We start from the raw sequence: 15,122 nt of genomic DNA, 5'->3' as shown, positions 1-15,122 counted from the left end.
ACCTGCTCCTCAGCACACCTGTGTGTGGCAACATGTGTGTCACTTCCTCTTAGCCAGCCCTCCAAGTCACGCCAAGCCAATCAGCCCACACAGTCCTCGGCTGCAGGAGCTGAGTCTCTGCACTCCAGTCCTCCCTCCCTCTAGACCTGCACTGCAATGACCCCTCTCCCAGGCACCTGAACACCTGCACTGAGCTGCTCCTGCAAGGGTGATCTTGATGCTGTCTGTGATTTATTGAATTTTCTTTGGTCTATTGCTTCTTATCCATATTGTTTATCCATTTCTTGGCTGGTGTGTGCAGTAAATACGCATCATTTGTTGCATATTGACTCTATGCAACTTTACGTCAGCCAGCCAGTATAAGTGTTTCTAATTGGATGCATACATCTTTACACTGAAGGAAATGAACCTTTTTGGCCCTGAGCAGAGACAACTACAGTCGGACCCGATGCAAGTTTTCAAAATCTTCAAAGGTCCCTGACGGAGCCACCCCCCAACGGATTTCTCCCGCATGAGCGGCGAAACACGAACCAGAGAGCACGAGTGGAAAGTACGAGGAAGTGCGTTTCAATCTGAGAACAGGTGGCAAAGCCTTACACAAGAGGAGGTGGGAGTGTGGAACAGGCTGCTCAGCCATGTGGTTGAAGTGGATACTGTGCTTGGATGAGGTCCTCGGATCAGTTAAGTGCTAACTGCCAAAACAGGCTGGATGGGTCAAATGGCCTCTTCACGGCTGTAACTGTTCGACTGTATTGAAGTGAATGCAAATACTATGAATCATCATCATGTAGCAATCAGCAGCCATGTCACCCTATAATTTCACACCTGGCAGCCCCACTGAAGCTCAGCAGGTGTGAGCCTGGTCAGTACCTGGATGGGAGACTCCCTGGGACCAAGTAAGGCTGCTGCTGGAAGAGGTATTAGTGGGGCCAGCAGGGGGCGCTCACCCTGTGGTCTGTGTGGGTCCTAATGTCCCAGTGAGGGGGACACTATAAAACATAAAATCGAGGTCCTGACTCACTGTGGTCATTAAAAATCCCAGGGAATTTCGCAGAAAGAGTAACAGTGATACCTCAGCGTCCTGGCCAAAATTCCCATTGGCCTTCACCAATCATGGCCTCCTAATAATCCCCATCTATGAACTGGCTTCATCACTCTGCTCTCCTCCCCACTGATAGCTGGTGGGTGGTGAGCGTTCTGGCGCACTATGGCTGCTGTCGCATCATCCAGGTGGGGCTGCACACTGGTGGTGGTGGAGGGGAGTCCCCATTACCTGTAAAGCGCTTTGAGTGGAGTGTTAGTAAAGCACTATATACAGTAAGTGTAAGGAATTATTATTATGTACTGTATTGCCTGACTGTGGATGATACTCTTACAAGCCCAGAAATAACTGATAAGACCTTTACTACACTCTGCTATGGTATGGTATGGTACCATAGTAAAGACTTGGACGGGCAGCTCCCCAGACGTGGGACACAGCCCCCGGGCTGCAGGCCCGAGCGGCTGCAGGCTTTGAGGAAGTGGTCAGCGAGGAGCTGCCTGAGTCACTCCGCACGAGAGGCAGGGTCCGCTGACTAACCCAGGGTCTGCACGGAGCGACGCTATTTTTGAATTCCCTGCCGGTCTCTCTCCCTCCCTCTCTCTCTCTTTTATTCCAAAGCAGCAGCGTTTCCTTCCTGAAAATAAAACGGGCACTTCTGCGGCCCGTCCTAACTCTTTTCTGACGCACATTGAGTTGGGCGGTTGTGTAAGAGCCTGGCAAGACTTCCCTTTTACCCAAACAAAAGCCTGAAAGCGGATTCACTGGGGAGGGCGCATTCACTTGGCCTGAACGTCCCGAACCCGTGCCGATTCCAGACCTTAGATGAAATCCAGGCTTAGAATACAAGTCACTGCTCGATAGCATACCACTTGGGAAGAGTTCTGAATAGAATGCCCTTTCTCAAATTAATATTATCTGATTTAAGAATATGTTTCGAGCCAAACGTGTACGTCCCGATGAAGACGTTTTTATGCCAGAACATCGGTTTTGTGTCATAAACGATTACGGAGCTGAGAGCGTCCTGCTTATTTTTACTGCTTTCGATCGATTTCCACTCTCATGGGACAGCACCTCGTTCATTTTGCGACGTGCCTTCTCTTTTTTATTCTCCTTCTCTCGTTTTCTCCTTCTATGAAAACAAACTTTTCGGATGAAGCCGGAGCCTGTAGCGACATACACGCCGCGCCGAGAGACACCTCAAAACAGTAGGGGAACAGCCCGGGCACAAGCCTAAAATCCCCCCCAAATTACCGGCGCTGTGCCTTTAAGACAAGAATCCCGGCGATGTCTGTCTGCGCTCGGGCTCCACAGCTGGAATGTTGGCAGGAGTTCCATATCCCGCAGTGCTATCCCAGGTGTGAAACTCCGACACACAAACAACAAAACCAGATAGCCACGGAAAAAAAAGCGCAGAGGGGGGAGAATCAAAGACATCGTTCTAGACATGAGGTCATCTCCAGGTACACCAAAGGCAAACACAACAACAATGGCAAAAAGAAAGAAGAGAAACGTTTGTTCCCACTGTTCTCCACCTCCTCCTCCTCGCCCACAGATTTATTGCTTTTAGCCGCAAGAGAATCGCTAACACTTGATAAGCCCATGACCTCACTGGCAAGAGAAATCACTGCAGCTCAGCAGCATTCCCCATCACAACAGCCAGCAAGCTGGCGCTGCTTCTGAGCATCACAGATCTAAACAACTGTGAGAGTCACATTCTTCCTCTCTAATTAGTTAATTAGCTCAGCTACGGTAAACTGAGAATCACGCCGCCCCACCCCCACCAGTATCTAAGTTCTTCCACAAGGTGCTCCTTCAGCCCTCTGCCCAGCTTCTGCATCAGATCCTGCATTAAGTGCCAGGCCTGACTACGACACATGTGCACCTGTTATGTTTCGTGCAGTTTTGGCTGCAGAGCAATGCCAAATCTGCGCAAGAGCCCATATTTGGAAAAATAATCATGTCTTTTACATTGGGCAAAGAAAAATTGCCTTGCAGAGAGATACACATGGCTTATATTGTGAAAAGCTGAAAAGCTGGCACCGATTCCTGCATTGTTTGGATTAAATCGAATGTAGAGAGTGTGAAGGATGTGTGGTGGCACAGCTATACGACTCCTGGGTTCGATTCCAGCTTGGGATCCTGACTAGGCAAAGTGGGGTCACAGGGAGAGTGTTCAGCTCAAGCACAAGCACAGCAAGACCATGTACGACCCTCTTCTTCTCCACAAAATGACTGTCAGGCAGTGACCATCTTACCAGCTGTAAATTACAAACACATGATCTCAACATCTGGCAAATGTAGAAGCTGCCACCAAGCTTTGGGCAGATGTCATAGGGAGCATAGTGCACACAGCTCATGTTGTTATAATAAACTTTATTTATAGCACCTTTAAGAGTGGCTTCACAAAGCGCTTTAAAGAACAGCAACAAAACAAAGCATAAAATATACAAAATATAGGCATTGAACATACAGTACACAATGAGGGGAGACAGCAGAAGGGGAAAAGAATACAATAGGAGCACACAGAACCAGTTAAATAAAAACCCTTTTAAAGGAAGTCTGATATGAAAAGAGCTCAGGAAATGTGACTCTCTGATATCCTTTGGTACAGAGATCTAGAGCTTTAGGGCACAGTAGGAGAAGGCCCTGTGACCTATAGAGTATAGACAGGCTAGGGGGACAGAGGGAGACCAGAATATATGGAAGGAAGGTTGCAAGAGAGGGGAGTAGGATTATAGTAATTTAGACAGGTAGTAAGGTGCCAAGCCATGCAGAGCCTTATAGATGAGCATGAGGATTTTGAAGTTGACATGAAATCTGATGGGAAGCCAGTGCAAGGACTCCAGGACAGGAGTAATGTGATCACTTGCACAAGATCTGGTCAGGATTCCAGCTGCCGAATTGTGGACATACTGAAGTTCGTTCAATGTGGATTTAGACACCCCAGCAAGTAGAGCATTACAAAAGTCAATTCGGGAATTGCAGAATGCTGGAACGCTATACATCTTTTAGTACATACCACGTGTGTGTGTGTTTGTGTGTGTGTGAACATTTTTTCCAGCTCTTGCTGCCAACACTCGGCTGATCGCAGCATGACTCACTGCCCCACATGCAGTGAGTTGTTAATCCCTGGGAGAGACCCACACACTCCTGGTACTTCCCATAGGATGGGCCCAGGAAGACGCATTGCTATCGAGGTGACAGACTGGCGGGTGTGGGATAGAGCAGTGGGAGGGGGATTCAATCCCATGAAATCTAATCCAGCACCCTAATCCTCACACTCCACGACACAAATGTCAGGCCAGCTGTTAGAATTGTTAAGCCAAACTTTACAGCCATTGTGAGTAATTGGCGATAATCCTTAATCATTATAATTGCAAAGCAATACATGATTTGGAGGTGTCTGTGCTTGGCCTGGCTTTTGCTGATTCTTGTTTGAGGCACACAAGGGAAGAACAAACCTGCTGCTTTCCTGGTATTTTTGGGAAAAGAATACATTTCCATTGGACTGAGATCAGGAAGCACTTCTTTACACAATGGGTGGTGGGAGTGTGGAACAAGTAGCCCAGCCATGTGGTAGAAGCCAATACCCTGGCTGTCTTCAAGAAACAGCTGAAATATGATACTTGGGTCAATTTGACAAATTAGGAATTTGTCTTTTCACATATCCCAACTTGCTCTCCATGAGTCATACAGACAGGGAGAGAAGCTTGGGGTCAGAGCGCAGGGTCAGCCATTTATACGGCACCCCTGGAGCTCTGCAGTCAGTAGACTTGAATCCAGACCTTCACAGAAAGCATTTTTCTCTGGGGATTTGAACCCAGACTCTCACCGATTGCAGACCAGTGCACTACACAATGATCCACAGCACCGCTCCAAACTACCAAACAGCCCTGTTGGGCTGAATGGTCTCCTCTCGTTTGTGACGTCTGTTCTTGCATGCTTCGGGGGAAAACAGGAATGATGGAATGGGGAAAAGCCAACAGGAATGCCATCAAGCATGAATCTGTTTCCTGGACAGGTAGCTCATACACAGGTGACGATTTCTACAGCCATTCCTCATGTTAATGTCACTCTTTGCCCAGAACAGTTCAGGGTCGAGTTTTCTGCAACAGGGTGAGGTCTGATCTCGAATTTGACCCTGAAGGCAGGCACTTCCCGCAATACCGTGCCCTCGCACACGTGCTAGGGCATCATTTACCTCTGCCCTGGGTCAAAGGTCAAGCATCACTGCCTGCTGGCACTCTGACCAGGAACTACCTCACAGGCATCACTCCCTTGGCACTGCCGTCTCCACAGGCCAGGATTCTTTCGATTTCGTGCCGCACGGGAACCGGTTTCCTCTGACAGCGCTCAGGTTAAAGCCATCGGCGTTGGCGAAATAATCGCTCAGCAGCGGCACGGTCACAAGCCGCACGTGCACACCCACACACAGCGGCATGGCAAACCCCAGGAATGAGATGAAATCGGACACTGGGGTGTAACAGAAAGGTGGGAGTACCCGTGGGGTCCACCCCAAGATGCCAAGCTGATCGGGATGACTGGGCAGGGCTGGGTACCAGCAGGCTTTGCCTGAGCTCGTTAGGAACTGGTCAAACCCTCTTTCTGCTAATTCCACTAATTGCAGGCTGCCTGCCTCCCCCCTTTAGGATGGTTAAGGACAATGGAGAGAAAAAGACTAACAAAAGAAGCACCGCAGATTGGATTTGATGAATCAGGGGGCGTGACCCCACAGACAATGACCGAATCCTCAGGTTTTCCAGTTCGGTGCTTGGATGGGGGAACATCGAAGACCTTGATGCCTCTCTCTCTGTGCACCAGCCTAGGATGGAGCCAGTTGTACAGCTGTACCATTGTACAGCTCGATCAGGGCTGTGCTGACGCTTTGGTTGTGCGTTTAGTAAAATTATTCTCTCCCACAAGGTCATTTCAGGCTTTCATTTCATTTCTGTATGAGCAACTGCCCATCGTAAGCTTTCAGAACAAGACTGTACTTAGAACAAGACTATACTGAATTGATGGTGTTTTTTTTAAGCAGGATGTTTGTTGTTTTTCTTTGTCTTTTCTTTGTCTTGCTGGACAAAGCCAGCGGCTTTCGGAGGATTGGGAAACCTGTATGAATCTGCTCTCCTGACTCCCAAGTCTCGTTAATGATTACAGACACACACCTGGGAGCCAGAATGAGCTCACCCATCCATTTACTAACCACTTAATCCAGCAGAGGGTCGCGGGGGAGCCAGAGCCTATCCCAGCAAGCGTCGGGCGCAAGGCAGGGTTCACCCTGGACAGGATGCCAGTGCATCACAGGGCACGCACTCACACCTGGGCCAATTGTCACAGAAATCCATTAACCTACCAGTATGTCTTTGGATTGTGGAAGGAGACCAGAGCACCTGGAGAAAACCTACTCAAACACAGGGGGAACATGCAAACTCCACACAGATACTCAAACACAGGGGTAACATACAGACTCCATGCAGGTAGCACCCCAGGAACTGAGCCCAGGCTGGCAGCAATGGTAACTCATAACCCATGAGCTTATCTTTAAATTTCAGACACTTGAAGCAGAAATAAAAGTCATTCACCAAAGCAAACCCAGTGTAGCTCTGAGTTCTGCTGTGCTCTGTGCCATTCTTTCTCCCTGGAGCACCACAATGTGGAAGAGCCTTGTAAGGGCTTCAATATCAGACTAAAGTGCTCACACAGATTAATTTAACATCACTGCGGGAGAGATTCCAAGCACTTTCTGGTTTTGAAGAAGGAACGCTTAACACAGATGTATCAGTAGTGTCTCAGTAAGCAGCAGTCTTTCACAATGCTAATTCTGGACAGCATCTGACAGTCTTTTTCCAAGCTCAAAAAAAAATGCAGAGTTCTTTCTTTTGCCGCCTGGTAGAGCACAATGACTAATTCCACAGGTTTACTGAAGAACAGATGAGAATGTTTTGATACAAAACAGTGCGAATTGGAAAATTTAAAAAAAAAATTAGGTCCTGGGCCGTTTCTTTTTCTGTGTGTTCTTGAGTGTTTGTCTTTTCAGGAGAGGAGCTTTATGTTTTTTTTTGTCATTGTGTAGATAAAAACAACAAGAAAAAAAAACTCCAAAAACCACCAGATGTTTTATAAATATATATTCAGATATATTTATAAAACAATCACTCACAGTGGTTCTTGTCTTTTGTCAGCCCCCCCCAAAAAAAGTAGCAAGTTCAGTTTTCTATTGTTAACTTTACACCTAAAGCAATGTGGCATAAATGGGCCGTTTTTTTAACTATATACTGGATTAAACTTACTAAGAGCTAAGGGCGTGGCAGCTATTGAAGTTGATCACATCTTTAACTCTTTCCTGGCCTGATGGGATTCGAAAGTCCTGCCATTACGAAAAGTCAGTGAGCAGAGACTGTGGAACCAAGGTGGTCAAAGAGCCAGGTGTGAAGTTTGGCCTTCAATACCCGAGTCCTTCTTAACTTTATTTGTAGGCAATAACCAAAACGCAGGCCGTGAGGGATTAAACACAGCCTTGATTGATGTCCTGCATGTTTTGGTCTTCTGGGTGTCGTTGCCCTTAGCGACGATGAAGGCCAGGACAGAGATGAGCTTGGTCCAGGCAGGACTGCGTCGCACCGACGAGCCCCGGTCCGGGCGGAAAACCGGTCTGGAGCTGAGGAGGCAGAGGAAAGCAGGGCGAGTCCAAGGGCACTGCTCCGTGCCCCCGGCGGCGACTGCAGCTGTCGTCCCGCTGAGACTGCGCCTCCGCCGGCTCTTATTTTCGTCTTGCGCCTGGCAGGGCAACCAAAAACAAACAGGGCCCCGCTGAGGGGAAACGGACCGCGTGCGTCACCGCCCGCCACTCCTCGTCGCGGGTTTATTTTCCAGCCGGCCGCGGCCCCAGCCACAGCTCCTTCTGCGGACGGCTGCTAAAGATGTTAATTGTACGTCCTAACGACCTTAATTACAGGGAGCTGGGCATTCAGGCCGTCAACAAGTGCTGTTTGTGGCTGCTGAAGCCACAGACCTTCACCGAAGTGACACCCCGCACTGACTCAGCGCTCAGAGCCTGTTTACTGGGACAGGGCCTGTCCCCCACAATCATCATTACTGTGCTGCAGCCAAACACGCTGCCCAAACACTTGGCCTTAAAGGTCTTGTGGCTACCCTAGCGAAACAGCAGTCCAACAACATTAACTGAGGCTTCAGATCCCTTTTTCTGCCTTGGGAGGCCTGACTACGCATGTTTTCCAAAGCGGCCCAGCTTTAATTAAGGCATTGTATTTCCAGTCTGTCCTCCACTGTGTGTTGTTACGACAGACCCCAATTTACTGTGCTATGATTGGGCAGTGTGGTGTGTATTGATAAATCTGAGAATTCGTTTTCTATCCTGCTTGGGGATTACAAGAGAGGGTCTGAAAATGAGTTTTCTCACGATAAAGAAAGGCTCTGAGTCTGATAGTGGCAGGGTGGGTTCACTGGTGAGAAGCAAACTGCCAGGAGATTGTTTCGCCAATACTAATGGTTTAAACCTTAGAGCTGGGAGAGGAACAGCTTCTTTTGTAGTACTGAAATTTAGCTATTTAGCATTCAGTCTACTTGAAGACGCGCGGTCTTCCTGGTGTATAACTAGAGATCAGGGGTATTAATGAAGTCCATTTCCTTTCCAAAGACAAGGCCAGCGGATGGTACAGTGGTCTAACACTGCACATTACACCAGTCCTCACTATACAGTTGGACAATGCACTTAATGGAGCTGTTCTCGGAGAACAAATGTGGAAACTAAGGCATATGTAAAAAGATATTTGGCTATTTCGAAAATCAGATTTAGAAATATGGTGTTTGAAGAACAGGTTATCGCCATCTTGTTTCTTCCTGTTCTTGCCTGTCAGAGATAACTTTTCCTGCCACCTGTCATTTAAACCGGCTGTGCACCAGCTAAAAGTCTTGTTCTTGTTAATCTGGTTCCGAAAAAAAAAAGAGTTTGCCAAGCGCCTAAATTAAGAGGACGGCTGTCGGAGTATTTCATGCCAAGTAACAGCTTTTTTTGGTGCTGCACCAGAGCCTTCTGCAGCTCTGCACAGCATTTTGTTTCACGCCCTGCTGTGCTCGTGAAACAGAAAAGGAAATGAGGCAAAGCGAATATTAGCTTAATTCTACACACGTGCCCGAGGCAAAATTTTACTCAGCGCAAGAGGACAAGCTCAAACAGAACCAGTCACCTGATGCTGGCTGGCATACAGGAGCCTGCAGTTGCTTAAAATCTTTAAATGGATCAAAACCTCCTGTGCAGAAAGAGTCCTGGTTCCCTCTGTGAGAAAGTTCCCCTGTTCTGACCCTGACACCCCTGTGAAAACCCACACAGAGCCAGAGTTTTGACTGCGGTCCAGATTCGATAAGGTAAATAGGGGCGTCCCACACCTGCTGCTTTCCCAGCAGTCCAGGGGCTTGGCAGCAATTAGTCGTCTCTGTCTGCCGGTCAGGGTATTTCCTGACATGGGCTTCCTGTCTGCCAAGCAAAGTGTTCTGAGCCCAGCAGACTGAAAGGCTGACAGCCTGACTGGTCAACTGATGGTTAACTGACTTTCTGGCTGATTAACTAGACAGATGAGTGGTTACCTGACTGCTGATTGTGCATATGGGTGGTTAACTGACTGGTTGAATGGTTAACTAATTAACTGTGCATATGGGTGGTTATCCGATTCACTGGGTTGATGGGTGGTTAAGTGCCTAACTGGTTAAATGACTGACTGGTAGTTGTACTGTTAGATAACTCACTAGTTCTCTGGCTGAATGGTTAACTGACTCAGCAACTGACAGGCTTACTAGCTGGTAAACTGACTGGTTGGTTAATAACCTAAGTGAATGGCAACCTGGTTAGCTGGTTGGTTATTTCAGCGACTGACCCCTCCACTCCACTTATTTACTTCATCTCCTTTGGGACCTTAAGACCCAGAGAGCCGACTGGCCCAGAATCCTGCATGATCTCATGGCTGGGCCTTCTGCCAGCCCTCCACACACTCAGCTCAGTCACTCCAGCCTTAAACCAGAGCAGCTTCTTTCCCAACACATACATAACACATTAACTTCTGTCTGCTTTATAGGATGTAGGATTATCAGCTCTCATGTGAATGTTCATGTGCACTCTTTTTGCGAACTGCATTTTTTATTAATGGTTTGAAGTGTCAGCTTCTTCAGGATGTCTTGTTCTTTCCTCGTTTGCGTTCTGAACCGCACTGCTGAGGTGACATTCCTTCACTGTGCCCTGATGTTGACACTATGTGAGCTGAACATGTGAGACTGATTTGGTTTTTAGTTATGTAGGAAAAACAGACCGACACAAAAAGAGTTTAATAATTATAACAGGGGTCTCAAATGCAGACCATGCATTCCTGTTTTATTATTTAATTAGCTGCACATAATTTGAATCGTTCTAACCAGGCTCCGAGGTGATTTTTAGGTAACTATACCTTTAATGAAGAGGATGTTTTGTGTAATCAACTGTGAAAGAGTCTTACAAAAACTCCCGTTTTGACAATAATTAGTGTAATTGTTTAATGGACTACTCAGGTTGGAACAAAAATCAGATGACACAAGGCACTGCAGGTCCTGAGTCTGTGATCCCTGAACTGGAATGGTAGATCTACTGAATATATTTTTATTGACTCTAGCAGAAGCAATATCTTAAGAGAATCAACAGTGAAACACAAACTACTTCACACAGATGGAAATTAAGTGCAATCAGACATGTGAACCGGAGGCACTTCTTTACACAAAGAGTTGTGGGAGTAGGACAGGAGCTACCCAGCAATGCTACAGCAGCCAATACTATGTTTTTGTAAAATGGACAGATGAGATCTTAAGACCAGCTGTCTGCTAAAAAACAAATGGGCAAGAGGAGCCAAATGACCTCTTCTTGTTTGCAAATGTTCTTATATTCTTGATTAATTCAAATAATCACAGTGTGATTCATACTTTGAGTCCAAACTGAAAAGCTCCTTCGGGAACACACACATGCAGGGTACCCATACATTGAGTACGGGCAATCAAATTAACCGTGTTTCAGAAACCACATCTTTTCCAGCAATTCAATGTAGCAGTGCACTCCCAGGGCCGCCAACAGCAGACACCAGAGACCGCTAACATCCCAGAAGTCCATGAGAAGAGGCGCGGCGCTGTTTTTAAAGTGCAACATAGATTGCAGCCCTGCCAGCACAGTGCACTCTGCTGCGTACAGTTACCCACAAGATCTCACGTGCACGTCTAAGGCATTGTCACAGTGCACAGGCGTTAAAATGACACAGAAGACTTGACATACCGAAAACACAAAGGTGGTGGCGAATTTTCTAGCGCGTATCCGCGCTGCTCATTCCTCGCCTTCAAGAATTGTCCTGCAAGACAGGAAGGGAGATGAAAACAACGACAGCAACGCGGCGAGTCATTCCAGACGGAGGGCTGGGACATTTCTGGAGTGCAAAGAGTGCCGAACTGGCCGACCTCGCTGAACTCAGTCAGGGCCCTCCTTACCCCCAGGCCTGCCACTCCAGACGGTCCCACAGTCCTCCCTGCCTGTCTGCCCGCCTGCGGGGCTGCGCCGGGGCCTGTGTTGTTGTCTGATTGTCTGTGGGCACACAGGTGGGTACCTGGCAAAGCCTGGCGGCTCTCAGTGTGTTTTTCTTTCCCTCCAGCCGTGCCACGCCTCAGCGCACGGCTCAGACACCACCAACCACACGCGCATTCCTTCGTCTGGAGCGCAGGGAATTTTTCTCGCACACACACGGATGCGCACTGGGCAGCAAGTCAGGCAACAAGGCCCACTCCCTAGCCATCACCAAGGAAGACCCTGGCGCGTCTGAGTCCTTGTTGCCCGGACGCAATTCCACAACGAGAACGCCATAAAAGAGCATGAGAACACGAGAGGAGTTACAAACAAAACACAGACCGCCCGGCCCATGGCGACCGTTTGCTAGTTAGTCGTTGATTCATCCGAGGGTCTCACCCGGCCTTTTCTCGAAAGAGAATTTAATGCAATTCAATTAAAAGCGATAACAACTCGTCTCTCCATGCAACACAGCAGCGAAAGAAAGCATGCCTCCGGGTTCAGCGTGGCACCTCCCAAACACCCTCCACCTGAACCTAACCTTTGACCCTTGGGCCACGCCCCCTGACATGCCTTGGGGCCGTTCCAATGAGCTGACGATCCTCCACCCTGCACACAATCCCGACTGCCTGAGGCGGGATACCCGCAGTGTTCCCTGAGCAAACTCTGCTGAGGAACGGCGCGTGTTCAGGAAAGAGTGGGAGATTTCTGCAGCGCTGGGAGCCCCTCTCTGGATGATCTTAGTCCTTTGAGGGCTCTGGGTCAAATGTGACTGAGGGCTGAAGCACAGCGATGTTTTCATGGCTGATGATAAAACCCAGAAGCTGTGTTACTTCATATCTACACCTCCTCCATCCTCCTCTGAATTGTCGTAATTTGACATTTTCTCCCCCAAGCTACAGTTGCAAGTAATGTATAATTACTGCTGATCTGCAGCCCTCACCCCTCCGTTGTGCGTTACTGTGGCACAAACACGAGGCTAGAGCAGATTTTCTTAAAGAAGCACACTTGTCTCTAACTAGAGATAGCACCATTTTTTTCCCTTTCCAATGGTTTTGCTCGCCCATGCGGTTTTAAATCCAAATAATTTAGAGTGAAAGAGTTAAAGACACACTTATCCTCCATGGTTAACCCACATAGACAATGAGCTCAGACACTAACACGCAGCCATTCACTACAGAGCTACACAGATTTTTCCATTATTTTCTTCTGTTCCTTGTGTTGAGCTTTTTTTTTGTTAGCAGTTGAAAAGTCCCCAGCCCCAGACGGTCTAAATTGAGCAAAGAGGAAACTGTTTTAAACCCTGTGCTTTTGGGATATTTCCCCCCCCCCTCCACTGGTAGAGACCAAAGGAGTTTAATTTGGTTGCACGGCACAGCAGACAATGTTTATGTGTCCCGAGTAGCCACTCCTGGCTGGAAAACCCCAGCTAGAAATCCACAAGTTTCCAGCCACCTGTCTGGGAGTCTGACTCCTGGTCTTGGAGAGTTTAATCTTGAGGCACAAAGTGAGCTGGGGGAACAAACCTTCTTCTTTTCACACAGGGACTCAGGCTGGCACAGTGGAAAATAGGATCGAAATGCTGATCCAACAGGACACAGGGATCTGATTGGCTACCACATCCCTGTTATTAAAAAGCTCTTTAATCCTCTCCCTCTCCCACACTCCTGACCTTAAAGCCTGAGGTGTACCCATATCTGAAGCTGTTACAGACTGCTCATCAGTAGGATGTTGGTGGTGTTTCGTTGTTAAGCAGTGATGAGGCTTCAACGCTGTCCCATCAGGGAATTGTCACCTTTACTGACAAACCCACAGGCTGCCTTCCTGACAAAATGGACGAATTTGTAAATGGCTTCACGAGAAGATATTACTTTTGATTGCGAGCAAAGCATAAAACACACTCTCCTGCCACAATCAGCACAGCTTCCAGTCCTACTGGGGGAGGAGAGAGCAAACTTCGTTGTGCTCTGCAGAAGAGCTGCAGCCCAGTATGTGATCTCCTGTCACAGCCTGCAGAACAGAGAGCTTGTTTAATAATCACATTTTATGAGATGTCCATAAATGTCAAACACTACGTTTTTACTTTATATGTTTCTGCTTTGGCAGCACATTAATTCCCTGGCTATGCCAATAAAGCTCTTTGAAATAGATACTGTTTATACACTGACTCAGGGTCTGAGCTCTTACTTTTAATGGACTTGCCTGCTAAAAATACCAGCTTCTCCTGGCCAGAAAGAGGTCGTTAGTCATGAAAGTGTTAAAAAAAAATAAAAGCTTTCAGTTTCAAGAACAGGAGAGCAGAGAGAAAACAGAAAGACGTCATTTAGTTTCATTCTGGACCAGAGCTGCCCGAAGTCCAGTCCAGTCCAGTCCAGTCCAGGCTGGTTAGTTCCCGGTTGTTTTATAGGTCTTTTATATTTATGAGATACTAAACTACCAAGGACGAGGTAAAGATGACAACTATGACCAAAGTAGCACATAATAAATAGAAATATATATTTAAGGACTTATAATTAAAGTTCACTGTTTACCGGTATTGTTGTACATATCTCCATTAATTAAAATGGAGTTGAGTTTTGGTTTATAAACCAGCATACCTTATAAACGCTCAAAATTTATAAGGTGGGAAACTCTCCCGTCCGCCAGCCCGCCGATGAACAAAGGGGGCTCTGTCTCCCGCGTGTGTCCGCCTGCTCTTCGCCTCGTCTCCCGGAGCTGCGAGCAGTAATTATCCGCCCCCGTGTAGATTAGACGACCACACAGACAAACATTAACCTGAGACTTGACCTTGTCGGAAAAAAAAAAGGGCGAAGAGAAAAAGAAAAACAAATTCCAGTTCCCGTAAACCGGGAAGTAAGTAGGGGAGGGGGGACGAGGGAGGAGGATTTGGGGAATTTTGGGAACTACAGTGAGTCATCACTTTTCTTTTTATGGAACATTCGACTTGGCCGGTTCACCCCCTGACAGCCCCAGCCAGCCAGTCAGGCGTGTCTAATCAGGGGCTTCTCACACAAACTGAAACAGCCCGGCCGGGCCCGCAGCTGCCGTCTGTACCGCCGCTCCGCCTCAGCTACTCACCGGGGGCCCAGGCTGTTTGAAGTGCAGGCGGCTTCTCTTGTGTAATAGAAGGGAAACAGAGATCGCATGTCACCGCCTCTACACGGGTTCCCCCCTCTCTTTCTCTCTCGGTGACTCTGTGGGCTCAAGGAAAAAAAAGACGTCCCCTTTTCGAGTCTTTAGGTCGCCAAAGAAGGCATTCGCAATTACAACAGAAAATATTTCTAAGATTGACCACAAATGCATATGCTAAACGTTAATAATAACACATCTTGAAACAGAGGGGACTATCTTTATGAGCGTTTTACGTTCATTACGGTTATAATTATTAATTTGGCTTGTGCTTGTATTCAAATCTGATTTACATAGTAATATACATGGGTGAAGGTATTTAGAAGTAAACAATTTTTATGTTAGCGAATTGAACTAATTCAC

At 47.5% G+C, this 15,122-nt stretch overlaps 1 long non-coding RNA gene across 1 annotated transcript; it reads right to left on the bottom strand.

Annotated features, from left to right (window-relative positions):
- Positions 1 to 10,574: 10,574 nt before the first annotated feature.
- On the bottom strand, positions 10,575 to 14,433 carry LOC148820805 (uncharacterized). Its single transcript, XR_016094122.1, has 2 exons — positions 14,228 to 14,433; positions 10,575 to 13,640 (listed from the first exon to the last, which is right to left on the bottom strand). It is a non-coding gene; the product is annotated as an uncharacterized LOC148820805 (long non-coding RNA).
- Positions 14,434 to 15,122: the final 689 nt, after the last annotated feature.

This window comes from Atractosteus spatula, chromosome 14 (assembly GCF_055471065.1).
Source record: "Atractosteus spatula isolate fAtrSpa1 chromosome 14, fAtrSpa1.hap1, whole genome shotgun sequence".
Lineage (NCBI taxonomy): Eukaryota > Metazoa > Chordata > Actinopteri > Semionotiformes > Lepisosteidae > Atractosteus > Atractosteus spatula.
The sequence above is the reverse complement of the archived record's forward strand: the minus strand, read 5'-3'. Positions and strand labels throughout refer to the sequence as shown.